Source organism: Nicotiana sylvestris, chromosome 2, assembly GCF_000393655.2.
Source record: "Nicotiana sylvestris chromosome 2, ASM39365v2, whole genome shotgun sequence".
Classification (NCBI taxonomy): domain Eukaryota; kingdom Viridiplantae; phylum Streptophyta; class Magnoliopsida; order Solanales; family Solanaceae; genus Nicotiana; species Nicotiana sylvestris.
Window position 1 is genome coordinate 88,790,994 of NC_091058.1, and position 15,268 is coordinate 88,806,261.

Consider the following 15,268-nt stretch of genomic DNA (forward strand, 5'->3'; position numbering starts at 1 on the left):
CCGTCCACTATATATATATATATATATATATATATATATATATATATATATATATATATATATATATATATATATATATATATATGCATATATCATGAAAACCGGAGTTTCTTCTGTTTATTTCCGATATTTCATTTTCATCTGTTACTCCCCGATAGCATGTCCCCTCCTAGCTTTACTTTGTATTACCTTGTTATCGTTTTCTTGCACTTGTATATATATCGGTACAGGTTAATTGTGGTAGGTCCTGTTTAGCCTCATCACTACTTCGTCGGGGTTAGGCCAGACACTTACCAGCACATGGGGTCGGTTGTGCTGATGCTACACTCTGTGCATTTTTGTGCACAGATCAGGGAGCAGCTTACGGACCACAGCAGTAGGACTTCTGGGAGCTATTTTCAGTCCAGGGACTCTCGAGGTAGCCTAGCTGGCGTTCGCAGGCTGAGCCCCTTTCCATGTTTTTCGTTTGTTCATCTTGTATCCGACAAACCTGATGTATTTCCTTTCAGACATTGTTTGTAGTATTCTGTAGTAGTCCGTGAGCTAGTGACACCAGACCTTGGGTAGTGATGTGTATTAACTCCAGCACTTTTGGTTTTCAGTTGCTTTAGATTTAAAGTCTTCCGCTCAAATTTTGTCTCGTTTATTATATTGGTTGAAAGAAAGCAGGAAAAGTGTTTTAAATATTTGGCTTGCCTAGCTCCGATAGTAGGCGCCATCACGACACCCGATGGTGGGAAATTCGGGTCGTGACACCTTCCCCATTTTTGGAGAGCGCCACGGTGCTCCAGCTGCTGCTTTCCAAAAAATCCATCAAAAGACCTCTCCCTTTCGAAAAACAAAGCAACGGCAAAATCCCTTCCTTCATCACCTCTAAACATCAGATTGCGCCATCCCCATCCAAGAGAAAAATTGGCTCACCAGAAAATGTTCCATTTTTTCCTCTTTATTCGTTTGTGTTCTCTCCTAGTATAGTTAAGTATTTTTTAATTTGCATCTACACCAGAATCAGATTTCGAAGTGATTTGGAGAAGAAATCGGTTGCTAAATTTTCAAAGTTCCGACTCCTCTTCCCTGGATCTAAGGGGCTGTTGAAGCTCGAATTCGTGGGTGTTTGTTGCTCGTTTGTTGCTGCTCTACTGCTGGAACCAGCTGATTTTGGCTTATTTTGGTACAAATCTGTCTAATTTAGCCTTTATTTGGCTACTTGAAGTTTGTTATTTTCCAAGTTTTCTAGAAATGGAAGCTGAGTTTTGTTGATTCTGCTGTTACCGAGCTTCAAACTTGTCAATTCCAGTCTTATTTGGTTTTTATCTCTTTTAAATTGAAACCTTGCGCGGTGAGGTATGTTCTTCACAAAAATTTTCGCAGATCTGTTTTTTTTGTGTGTGTGGAATTAATGGTTGTTGTTTAACTTGGCTGTGAAAGAATGGTTAGAAACTTAAGATCCTTTATTTGATGTGAAGAATGTTGGAACAATGAAATGAGTTCCTTTAGTTTACGAGATTGAGCTAGTTATTTATTACTCATACGTGATTCAATTTTGTTGGAATAATCATGTAATTAGATCATTGCTTCTTTGATTTATTTTCAAATAGCATGATACATAGATACCGATGGGATGTTATGTCTGTAAGAAATGCAAATTTCTTTTGTGTAGTTTTAGACATGAATTTGAGAGATTAAAGTGGTTATTTGAGAGAATAAATAAATAAATTAGTCCTACTTCAGTTAAAAAGAAAAACAAAGAACAACAGTAGACAAGTTTTTCTTAGTTATTACTTCAATTTCTACAAATTGGATGATGGTTTCAACGTTCAAGATTTCAACAGTCTTTTCTATTACCTATTCTGTGAATTTTCATTCCTTAGTTTCAAGCTTTTGACCATTTCTGTTCATTCTTTGTAACTTGCTTGTCTATGTATTATTGTCATTGACTATTAAGAATCAGGAAGTTGAAATGAAAGTTGTGGTTGTAGTACTTCAAAATTTGAATTTCCTTTATGTGCCAATGGACTTCGGCTTTACAGTTAAAGTTTTGGAAATCAGGCACCCACCTGGAAAACAAGGGAATACAGTTAAAGATTTGGCAATCAGGCGCCCACCTGGAGAGCAAGGGAATATAATTAAAGTTTTAGCAATCAGGCGCCCACCTGGAAAGAAAGAGAATACAGTTAAATTTTTGGCAATTAGGCGCCCACCTGGAGGGCACGGGAATACAGTTAAAGTTCAGCAATCAGGCGCTCACTTGGAGAGCAAGGGAATACAGTTCAAATGTTGTAATCAGGCGCCCACCTGGAGAGCAAGGGAATACAATTAAAGTGTTGGAAATCAGGCTCCCACCTGGAGAGCAAGGGAGTACAATTAAAGTTTTGGCAATCAGGTGCCCACTTGGAGAGCAAGGGAATACAATTAAAGTTTTGGCAATCAGGCGCCCACCTGGAGAGCAAGAGATACAGTTCAAGTTTCGGCAATCAGGCACCCACCTAGAGAGCAAGGGAATATAATTCAAGTTTCGGCAATCAGGCGCCCACCTGGAGAGCAAGAGAATACAGCTAAAGATTTGGTAATCAGGCGCCCACTTGGAAAGCAAGGGAATACTGTTAAAGATTTGGTAATCAGGCGCCCACCTAGAAAGCAAAGGAATACAGCTACGGTTTTGGTAATCATGCGCCCACCTGGAAAGCAAGGGAACACAGTTAAAGTTTTGGCAATCAGGAGCCCACCTGGAGAGCAAGGGAATACAGTTCAAGTTCAGCAATCAGGTGCCCGCCTGGAGAAAAGGGAAAGCATCACAGATTACAATTCAAGTCGGCAACAAAAGAACTTCACCTGGAAATTACAAGTCAACAAGGCAACAAGAATCACAAGATCAAGATTGAAGATATAGACAGGATTTTTGTAATTCATAGATCATAGTTTAGTCTAGCTTCTTTTATTTTGCCATGGTGTAATAAGGAGTTCAGTAAGCAGTAGCAGTAGCAGCAGCAACAACAGTGAAATCACAACATCATGGTAGTCCCAGCTACCGAAACTTCCCAAATTACACTGACCTGATTTCTTTATAGCCAAGGATATGTAGGAAATCTCGGAAGCAGGGTACGGTCAAATTTTTCAAAAATGCTTCCCACAGAGTATTCAAATGGGCAAAAATCGCTCGTATCCGCTCACTTTATCTTTGCACGAAAACTCCCCGTGTTTCCGAGCAAAGAGGGGCAGCTGTGAGCACGTGATTTTTGCCCTATGCAAATTGCTCCCGTAAATTCAAAAAAGAAATTCAATAAATAAATAAATAAATTTGTCCCATTATTTGCAAATTTGTAGATTTTTGTAGTTAATTGCTTGCATTTGTCCGCGTATGTTTAATTTTGTTTAAACCATAAAAAATACCAAAAATATCATGCATGGCATTGAGGCTTTATTTTTACATTTTAGAATTAATTGGTAGTTACTTGTTTTATAAAATTGAAAATCACAAAAAATGCTTCATTTTTACACGTTTTCCTTTTATTGATTTTTTTCTTTTTTAATTTAGGATAAGTAGCTTTTATAGTTTTTATAATTAGTTAATTAGTTTAACTTCACACTTTTGGATAATTTGGAATTTTTAATTTGTAGGATTTTAATTAAAAGAACGGGAAAAATTAGAAAATAAAAGAAAGAAAATTGAAAAAAAAGTTTAATTTGAATTTGGGCCAAATCTTATACCCAAATCTGATCCAAAACTTCCTTTGACCCAAGCCCAAATACTTAAACCCAAAAAATCCATCAAAAGACCTCTCCCTTTCGAAAAACAGAGCAACGGTGGAATCCCTTCCTTCATCACCTCTAAACATCAGATTGCGCCATCCCCACCCAAGAGAAAAATCGGCTCACCAGAAAATGTTCCATTTGCCCTCTTTCTTCATTTGTGTTCTCTCCAAGTATAGTTAAGTTTTTTTTTTAATTTGCATCTGCACCAAAATCAGATTTCGAAGTGATTTGGAGAAGAAATCGTTTGCTAAATTTTTAAAGTTCCGACTCCTCTTCCCTGGATCTAAGGGGCTGTTGATGCTCAAATTCGTGGGTGTTTGTTGCTCGTTTGTTGCTGCTCTACTGCTAGAACCAGCTTATTTTGGCTTCTTTTGGTACAAATCTGTCTAATTCAGCCTTTATTTGGCTACTTGAAGTTTGTTATTTTCCAAGTTTTCTAGAAATGGAAGCTGGGTTTTGTTGATTCTGCTGTTACCGAGCTTCAAACTTGTCAATTCCAGTCTTATTTAGTTTTCATCTCTTTTAAATTGAAACCTTGCGCCGCGAGGTATGTTCTTCAAAAAAAATTTCTCAGATCTATTTTTTTGTGTGTGTGTGGAATTATTAGTTGTTGTTTAACTTGGCTTTGAAAGAATGGTTAGAAACTTAAGATCCTTTATTTGACGTGAAGAATGTTGGAACAATGAAATGAGTTCCTTTAGTTTACGAGATTGAGCTAGTTATTTATTACTCATACATGATTAAATTTTGTTGGAATAATCATGTAATTAGATCATTGCTTCTTTGATTTATTTTCAAATAGCATGATACATAGATACCGATGGGATGTTATGTCTGTAAGTAATGCAAATTTATTTTGTGTGGTTTTAGACATGAATTTGAGAGATTAAAGTGGTTATTTGAGAGAATAAATAAATAAATTACTCCTACTTCAGTTAAAAAGAAAAACAAAGAACAACAGTAGACAAGTTTTTTTTAGTTATTACTTCAATTTCTACAAATTGGATGATGGTTTCAACGTTCAAGTTTTCAACAGTCTTTTCTATGACCTATTCTGTGAATTTTCATTCCTTAGTTTCATGCTTTTGACCATTACTGTTCATTCTTTATGACTTGCTTGTCTATGTATTATTGTCATTGACTATTAAGAATCAGAAAGTTGAAATGAAAGTTGTGGTTGTAGTACTTCAAAATTTGAATTTCCTTTATGTGCCAATGGACTTCGGCTTTTATGGAATTTTAGGACGTAGTGTTTGCTTCAACTGGGCATGAGGTTAGGCTCACAGTTGATGAATGTTGAATTGCCAACACTTATTCCAATCCAATACATGGTTCCCTAGCTCTCGACTTCAATAACCTCAAAAATTTAAAAATAACTCAAATGCGCTAGTTGCTTTAGGCACGATTAATAAACCATTGTGACTATGGGTACAGTTTCCGTGACGTAGTTACGATGCCTAATTACAAAATTTGGGGGTGCATTTTATGTGACCCGATCATAACAACTTCGAATAATACAACCCTTTGGAATAATTCGAGGCGTGCCATACCAAATAAAATTCCGAAACCCATGGTCCTCACTCAATTAATTTTTATCCTTAGAATTCGAGGCGTGCCATTTAGTTGAATCTCCTTGGCCCTCGCAGATTTAAAATGCGTAGTTGCTTTAGGTGGGCTATTTAATAGTTTACTTCCTAAACTCGGGTGCGCATTTATGTGACCCAAATCCAAATCTCAACAACATTAGATAAAATGTGTTGCGGACTGTGGGTGCATTTATATGACGTGGTTCAAGACATATTTTAAATGACGTTGCAATCTTCCTTAAAAATAAATAAAAGCAGTTATAAAGTTAAAATTGAACCATAGGCTAAAACATGTATTAAAATCAGATAATAGGCCAATTGTAATAGTTGAGCGACCGTGCTAGAACCACGGAACCCGGAAATGCCTAACACCTTCTCCCGGGTTAACAGAATTCCTTATCCAGATTTCTGCGTTCGCGGACTATAGAACAGAGTCAATCTTTCCTCGATTCGGGATTTAAAATCAGTGACTTGGGACACCATAAATTATCCCAAGTGGCGACGCTGAATCTAAAAATTAATCCCGTTTTGATTGTCACTTTAATTGGAAAAAACTCTCTTTATACCCTTATAGGGGTGTAGGTAAAAAGGAGGTGTGGCAATTAGGGCTTGAGATTAAGAGACTTTTGAGTAGGGATTTGATGGGCCATTTGAGGTCCGATTTTGATGTTCTTAATATGTATAGACTCGTGGGAGGATGGAGATTCTATTGATGTAATTTTTGTTGGGTTCCGAGACGTAGGCCCGGGGGTCGGGTTTGGCCAATTTCAGGATTTTTGAGTTAATTCGATTATTTTCGCTTGGGCTTCATTCCTTTAGCATGTATTAGTGATGTGGAACTGATTTTGGTTATTTTTAGAGCAATTGGAGGCTGATTCGAGAGGCAAAGGCATCGCGTGCTAGAGTTTGGACAGGATAGAGGTAAGTAATGATTATAAATGTTGTCCTGAGGGTTTGAACCCCAGATTTCACATCGTTGTGATATTTTGAGGTGACACACATACTAGATGACGAGCGTGGGGTCGTGCACCGTTGGGGATTGTGACTTATGTTCGTCCCGTATGACTGTTTTGCTGCGTATTTGATTGAAAACTGTTTGTTATTATCATGTTTTGGGTTAAATGCTATGTTTGGGCATCGTGCCGACTGTTTTGGACCATTATGGGACTTTTACTACTTTTTTCTCACTGTTTTGACTTAATAATTGTACTCGGTCATGCTGCATTTTTTTAAAATTTCCTACTCAGCCTTATCTACTAAATTTTGGCACTATAAATGATATTTAATCTGTACGCCCTATTTTACTGATAGTCCGAGTGATTTGTAAGGTTGATGATTGAGAGAAGCCGAAGGCCTAATTGTGAGATTGATGACTAAGATAGACCAAGGGTCTGATTGTGAGATTAATGACTCAGAGAGGCCGAAGGCCTGGTTGTGAGGATTATATATTTATGGATCGGGCTGTACGCCGCAATAATATATATATATATATATATATATATATATATATATATATATATATATATATATATATATATATGTATATGGATCGGGCTACACACAACATCGATATATGGATCAGGTTGCACGCCGCTACGATATGTTGGATCGGGCTGCGCACCGCAGCGATATAACTAGGGCTGGAGGAGCCCCTCCGGAGTCTGCACACCCCCAGTGAGCGCAATCGACTATATATATGGATTGGGCTGCACGCCGTAGCGATGTAGGGATTGGGTTGCACGCTGCATTGAATATTATATGGTACCTATTGAGCGTGAGTGCTGAGTGTGAGCACTGATTGATAAGAGTTGAGTCATGAGTGACTGAGAGGCTTGCCTGAGGGGCTATATATGTACATGTATACGACTGATGCTTTGCCTGAGGGGCCTGTTTATGAACTTCCTGTTTTCACTCCTCCTTAAAGTGAGTAACTATTGAATATGTTGATTTAGTTACTGCTTTCACTCATCTTTAGACCGAGCCTCCATTGAAAATGTTGAACAAATGCGTTAAACAACTTTCATTTGAACTAAAGTTTTTAAGTTATGAAATGGTTATGAATTTCTGTTTTGCCGAGGGGCTGTATACGAAATATGTTTTGCCCGAGGGGCCGATTATGATTTTCATCACTTTCACTATATATATATATTTCATTAAAAATCTATTGAAAAGGTTAGAAAGATATTTTCCAAAGTATTTTACTGAAGTTGGAAGTTTAACGAAATGATTTGAATGGTATCCTGTTTTGGTAACATGCTGCAATCACTGTGGTGCTATGACGCGGTTTACGTGATTTCTTATTGCTCAGACTTTATTTACTTTTATTATTTACTGAGTTGGAGTACTCACATTACTCCCTGCACCTTATATGCAGATTCAGATATTTCTGAACCCGGTAGTGGGTGTTGATCGCTCAGAGGCAGAGTCATCGGAGTTTAGCAAGGTAGCTGCCCAGGATTCGCAGCACAGCTTTTCTCCCACTTGTTTTCATTGGACTGTATTTAGTACGTTTTCAAACTTTTCGTTGTATTCAGATTTTAGAAGATGTTCATGACTAGTGACACCCCGATGTCGGGCTAGTGTATTTATTTTGCACTATTCATTTAAACTTACATCATGAGATTATTAATTAATAAATGGTATAAAAATAACTTTTATTGAATAATGGTTGATTCAGGAGTTGTGTCGGCTAGCCTAGTTTCACGATAGGCGCCATCACAACCGTGTCGGTTTTTGGGTCGTGACAAGTTGGTATCAGAGCCTAGGTTGCATAGGTCTCACGAGTCATGAGCAGGTTTAGCAGAGTCTCGCGGATCGGTATGGAGACGTCTGTACTTATCCTAGGGAGGCTGCAGAACCTTCTAGGAAGAACTTCACATTATTGAATTCTTGTCGTGCGTCCTTGATTGAGCTTGAAATGTAACTCTTGAAATTCCTTCCACGCGTTCGTATGTACGCATGAGCGCTCAATATCAGATGTGCATCGATAGCTTGTGATTCCCTGATCAAGGGGTGAGATATGATTTCTATGTGTTGATGTTGGGTCAGTCTGGAGGACTTGAGACTCAGTTTTGCCTATAGCTTAAGCCCTGAGCTGTTGATTTGTGAGCGCGTGTTTTTGGACTTATATGATCGATAAATGTCCCTATTAGGGGAATGGATATCTGGATAGCCATGTGATGAGTATGATGCGACTACGAGATGTGTTTATATGCTTTGATGAGACGAGAAGGGTCTGCTTGGGGGTAGTAAGAACTATCCGGTGCTTGATTTTCATCGTGAGTTGATGTATAGCCCGAGTACTGGGCATGAAGAAGGATATTTTTCATGATTTTCTAGATGGAAACAGAGTAAATTTCATGTCGTGGTATGAGACAGACTCAGGAAGGGTAAGTGACTGGGTAATATTTATGATTATGGAAGAATATAGAGAGATGCCAGTTTGAGGCGAAGCAGGTGTCACGACCCCGAATACCAGTCGTGATAGCTCCTATCACATTACTAGGCAAGCCAACCCAAACATTTAATCACAACCCTTTTCCTTGTAATAAGCCATTTTCTAACACATGTTTTAGATACCAAATTTTTATTATAAGCATTTAAAGCAACAAAATATATGCGGAAGTCAAATAAACATGAAACTACACAACCCCAAATATCTGGTGTCACGAGTCTAGAGCCTCTACTACATAACTGACTGTCTGATACAATATAAGTCTAGAAAATGTGGAAAAAAAGATAGGAAGGAGAAAACAGGGTTGCGGATGCATGCAGCTACCTTGAAATCTCTGGCAACCTCTGGATCAGTTGAGGACCCTCACTCTGCCACTCAGGCACCTAGATCTGCACACAAGGTGCAGGGAGTAACATGAGTATGCCAACTCAGTAAGTAACTAAAGTAAATAAGGTCTGAAAGCAGTGGCGAGCATTTAAAATCATATAAGTGAATACCCAACAGGATAACAGATCAAATTCCACAATTTAAAACCAGTTCCGTCGTAAAATCATCAATTTCAGTTTAAATCCTTGAAATCATATACTTAGCAATTTTTCAATAGAGGATTATTTAAAAGAAGAGTGAAATCAGTGAAATATCATAACTGGGCTCCTCGGGCGAAGTATTACCCAGAATATGGTCTCTCGGGCAGCCTCTCAGTCACTCGTGACTCAACTCTCGTCACTCAGTGCTCACTCTCAGCACTCAGGCTCATTAGTATCTCATAATAATAGAAATCATAGTAACCACTGCGGCGTGCAGCCCGATCCATAATTTATAGTCAACTACGATTACTAGGGGTGTACAGACTTCGTAGGGGCTCCTACAGCCCAAGCATCATATCGCTGCAGCATGCAGCCCGATCCAATATATATATATATGGCGTGCATCCCGATCCATATAAGTATCGTTGCGGTGTGCATCCCGATCCGTAACTCACATATATATATAAATATTCTCACTAGTAGGTTCTCAACCTCTCTCAGTCATTAACCTCACAACCTTTCGGGCACAACAGTAGAAATTAGGGAACTCAGTCCAAACAGTTCTCACATTTAGAGTGGAGTGATAAAACCAGTTTTAAACATTTAAACAGGTAAAACATGAATGATGATATGCTTTCAACAAGTAAAGTGAGGAAAAACAGTAAAAATGCCCCTAAGGGTCTCAACAGGTTAGCACAAGGCCCCAAACATGACATACAACCCATAATACAATATAAATGACTAAAGTACGGAATAATATAAGATTCCAAATCAAATACGCGACTTAATAGTCGCTACGTGACGGACCAAGTCACAATTCCTACTGGTGCACGCCCACACACTCGTCACCTAGCATGTGCGTCATCACATTTATTAAAACAAGTCAAATACCAGGGTTTTGTACCCTCAGTTCTAGATTTACAATGGTTACTTACCTCAAACCGATGAAAATACTACTCTATGATACCTTTGCCCCTCGAATCGGCGTCTACTCGCATCGAATCTATCCAAAATCAGAATCATGACGTCAAAATATGCTAAGGGAACAAAGCCCAAGTGAAAATAATCAAATAATACCAAAAATCCCGAAATTGGCCAAACCTGACCACCAGGACCACATCTTGAAACTCGATAAAAATCACATCAACGAAAATCCTTATCCTCCCACGAGTCCATACATACCAAGAACATTGAAATTAGAGTCCAAATGACCCCTCAAATTCTCATTTTAAAGTCTCTTAATCTCAAACCCTAATTCCTCAATTTTAGGCTTAGATTTCATGATTTATTAGGTAGATTTCACATTAGAATCGAGTTTTAAGTCTAAAATTGTTACCTCCAAGTAATTCCCCTTGAATCCCTCTTCAATCCCCTTCAAAAAGCTCCAAAAATGACCAATAATGGAAGAAATAAACTCCTAATTCACGGACATAACGACTATTTAGACTTTCTACCCAGGCCTGAAATCCTTCTTCGCGAACGCGGTCAAAGCCTCGCGTTCGCGAAGCACAAAATAACCTTGACCAAAATTTCCCTTTCGCGATTGCGACCTCCCAATCACGAATGCGATGCTTCACTCAGACAAACCTACGCGATCGCGTTCCCCCGCTCGCGAACGCGATGAATAAAACTCCCCTGAAGCTCAGCTGCCCATTTCTTCTACGCAAACGCGACAACACACCCACGAACATGATGCACAGATGCCCAACCCTTTGCAAATGCAGATCCTTCCTCGCGAACGCAAAGGCTTAAATTCCAGTTTCCTCAACTGACCCTTCGCGAACGCGAAGAGCAAAATACTTGCAACAACTGAAACCAAAATCTGCAACTTTTCTTTAACTTAAAATGATTCGTTCAACCCTCCGAAACTCACTCGAGGCCCTTGGGACCTCCTTTACCAGTGAAATATATGTGTTGCAATTTAAATTTAGGGTCGCTTATGAGAGGGGGATTGACTGTTACGAGGGTGAACACGAGATTTGCAGAATATTTGAAGTACTAGATGGTCTGAGTTGTAGGAGCTTATGAAGGATTGAGTTTAATCTCACTATGGTATTATGGCAGTAATAGAATATATGCATTATGGGTTACTGTGTGTTTTGATCTACGGCTTTGAGCCAAGTGGGGGAGTCTGCTATTGATCCATTGATTACATGGTTAGGTGCTGTGTTGGTTCCAGTTTGGGGCATACTGGTGAATCAGTGATGGCTTACAGAGGTTGAGATCAAGGATGACCTAAATAAAGGAAATTTTGGATAAGGGTTGTGTGATGCTTTATGGGCGCATAAGAATTTATAGAATAACTTAAGTGTTATTGGTAAAGGATGTACGGTGCATGGGACATGAAGTTGCTTGGTTGCGTTAAGGTGACGTTACATTTTGCAGTGTTGGAGTGCTATTGGAGCATAGGTCGTCTGGTCCGTTTGATTGGTCCAATTGCAGTTTGAATAGAGTGGATGACTCTCGAGAATGGTTCTAATGAGTTCAAGATGTTACATGTAATAATTGGGTTTTTTTTAAGTTGTATACTTAGCTTGATCTGAGGTTTGCATTGGAGGGTGTCAAGACTCCTGGTATTTCTATATTATTTTGGATTCTACACATCAGTATCAGGAAAGTGAAGGTAACGACTTTAGATTCACAGAAGGTATTCTCAGAGCGGGTATCTCGGTTGTGGTACTTTTGGGGGTGCTTCAGAGGAATGAGAGGGTTTATGAGCCTTAGGGTGATGTGATTTTAAGCCAAAGTGATGGATATAAATTATTTTTATATTTTAATAAAAAATATAATATTATAGATATAAAACATGACCAATTTATATGCTATTCTTGCACTTTTCTAACAATTCTTGCAGGAAAAAGAATACATGGAAAAAGAGAAAAAGAAATACCCTACAGTTCAAGGAAGAAGGATACATCTGTGACAATTTCATCTAAGATTACACAAAGTCAAGAGATATAAAAGTTATGGCAAATTCTCACCAAAATTTCATGACAAATTGCCATGTCAATTTCTCATCAAGGCCATATGATATATTGATATGATCTTGCAAATTCTCACCAAGGTCTTGTAGAAATTTTTCTATAAATATGCATATGTTTGTAGAAGAAAGATGATCCCACTTTGTATCCAAATTCCTATCTAGTTTTTCTTAAGTTCTAAATAGAAAGAGAAGAGTAATCTTGGTCTCTTGCTCTAGACTCTCTTTGTAGTAAAAATATTCTTAGTCTTTTAAAAGTATTTTTTAGTTTTTCTTACTTCATAATGGAGTAATTTCTTTTTGTTGGGATAGTTGATATACTTATAATACTATCTCAGTTTCAATACATTCTTGGCCTGAAAATCTATTTATATTTCATATTGTGATGGAATGGTAATTTTTTAATCATTATTATCACATCTACATATTTTATATCTAAGTTATTCTTATACTCCCTCCGTTTTAATTTATTTGAACCTATTTTCTTTTTAGTCTGTACTAAAAAAGAATGATCTCTTTCCTTATTTGGAAATAATTTACCTTTACACAATGATTTATAGCAACACAAAATATATGTGCCTCATTTTACACCACAAGATCAAAAGTCTTTTGTCTTTTCTTAAACTATGTGCCAGTCAAATGAGTTTACATAAATTGAAACGGAAGGAGTATTAATTTTGTAATTCTCACGGAGCAAAATTAATATATAATAACTGATGAATAGAGAATTGGAGTGAAAGTAATTTTTAGTAAGATTATTATTTTAAGTCTGTAATCTTGCTTTCCTCGGTTTTAATTCTCACGGAGGAATTGTTGAATGCAAGATTATTGATTTTCTATTAAAAAAATTCTCACGAAGTTCTTACTACACTTGAGCACATAATATTAGAGTCAAAGTAATTTTTAGTAAGATTATTGATTTTCTAGTAAAAATATTCTCACGAAGTTTTTACTACGCTTGAGCACAATTCATGCAAGATATTTCAGTTTAGTCGTCACTAGTTTTAAATCAATTAATTGACATAACCTCACAAAGTGTTAATTATTTATTTATTTCTTAGTGTAAAAATATAATTGTATTAGCAATAATCAATTATTCTTTAGAAAAATACGTAACAAACTGAGATTTTATTGTAATGATTTATCAAGTGAATTCAATGATTCCCAACTCTTTTTAAATATAAAATTTTCGGAAGAATTTTGTCTTAATTTATAATTTCAATCACACCTTTCATCAATCTGGTTCTCTCAAATAGTAGTCAAAATATTACAAGTCTGTAGCTTAGATTGTCCAATCTCTGTGGGACGATATCATAAACTATACTAAAATTTGACAGAGTACGAGCAGAAAATCCTATACACACAAGCTTCATCAAAAATTTTGAGGGGCACGTTTTGGTTAAGGATAGTGGTGTACTAGCAAGGAAACATATCTAATTGAAGGTAATTCGGAAGGAACTCGGAGAATTACGACAACTTGGTAGCAGGTTGGATCGGCAGGGTAACAAATACGATCGGTGTTTGGGTGCTTATGATGCACTGGGTTTCAACAGGTGTTTCGTGGCAATGCTCTTAGGTTTTGATAGCCTGCGTAGCTGGGTTGAGTTAGAGGGATTTAGTTCTGACAGATTGGTATTGTGCAACTAGACTTCAGAGAGTTCTTGATGGTTTCTACCATGGTTAGAGATGTATATTTTCTAACTGGCATAAGGAGGATGGGATGTATACTGATTTTTTTTAGATGAGATCAAATGGAAAAGTTCTTGGCTGGTTGAGTACGTAGTTTCTTGTAGCTCGGAGTGGATTGGGAAGTTCTCATATTTATCATTGGATAGTATGGTATATACGATATGTTGTGTGGGTTAATATTTGCATATGTAAGGTCACGGTTCAGTCTTGAAAGGAAGGTTATAAATTTTTAGGCAGCATGGACAACTTCAGATGACTAGATAAACGAGATCACTGATTGGTGTGGCTTGATGAAGGTATACATTTTAGAAAGGGCGATGTGTTTGAGTTATGAATTCTTTATTGGTATTGCAACACTATCTTGTCTGATCGACTGTTGATATTCAAGGTTTGCTTGGTAGCACAGAAGAATTTTTAGAAGTACCCCTTGTGGGATGATCGAGCAGTAGGGATGTGTTAGATATTCGAGCGGTGGAGTTGGTATCAAGGAGTTGGGATCAGATATGGTGATTCGTGTGCTTTATGGATTTGGAGACTAGGAGTTCTCATAAATAGGTTATTTCGCAGTTGTGGACTGTAAAGATGTGGGTAAGCTAGTTAGATGATAGTATGTGCTATTATTCAGTCATTGTGGACCTTCAGAGGGTTATTTATCCGTTGTGGGTGACCAGAGTGATGTGTGGTTCATTGGTAGGCCCAACATGGATGTGTGTTATGGATCGGGTCGAAATTGTTGACTCCGAACTGCTATTAGTGAGAGATGTGCCATTCGGTTGTTATTGAGCTTATCCGTGTTCTGGAGTAATCTATGAGTTACTCTTCTGTGTTATGAGGAGTTGTGATTTGTGGGTTATATGCGCATAGGGTGCGATTCCATTTGAGCTTTATAGCGGAATTTGAGCGAGACGTAATTGGGAGTTGCATGATTTGTTGCGCATTAGCTATGTTCTTTTGGACTGATATAGCAATGCGTCATTTGCTTCTCCATGGTTATGGTGATTCACTTTTTGGTGCTAGGCATCAAATTGCGCTTGGTTGATGATTTTGAGCATGGTGATTTGAGGCATCTCATACGAACCAGTGTTGGAAAGGGTCGCGCATTGCGGTGAAGTTATGTCGAGGTATGATCCATCGGGTTAGATTCGTGTTTTGGTTCTACGATGTGTGATAGATTCTCAACATTTTGTTGTGGTGGTACTGGTGAGCTTGCGGTACAGCTCTCTCATTTGAATCATTTTTCATGATTTGAGTACGTTCGGATTGTTGCTTATTAAGTTAT

The 15,268-nt window shown here is 37.7% G+C and overlaps 2 long non-coding RNA genes across 2 annotated transcripts; both read left to right on the forward strand.

The window, feature by feature from the left end:
• The first annotated feature begins 726 nt into the window (after window positions 1-726).
• Window positions 727-3,304, forward strand: LOC138886520 (uncharacterized). Its single transcript, XR_011405395.1, has 2 exons — window positions 727-1,171; window positions 2,050-3,304. It is a non-coding gene; the product is annotated as an uncharacterized lncRNA (long non-coding RNA).
• Window positions 3,305-3,543: 239 nt separating this feature from the next.
• Window positions 3,544-8,001, forward strand: LOC138886521 (uncharacterized). The gene is made up of 2 exons (XR_011405396.1): window positions 3,544-4,300; window positions 7,714-8,001. It is a non-coding gene; the product is annotated as an uncharacterized lncRNA (long non-coding RNA).
• The last annotated feature ends 7,267 nt before the right edge of the window (window positions 8,002-15,268 follow it).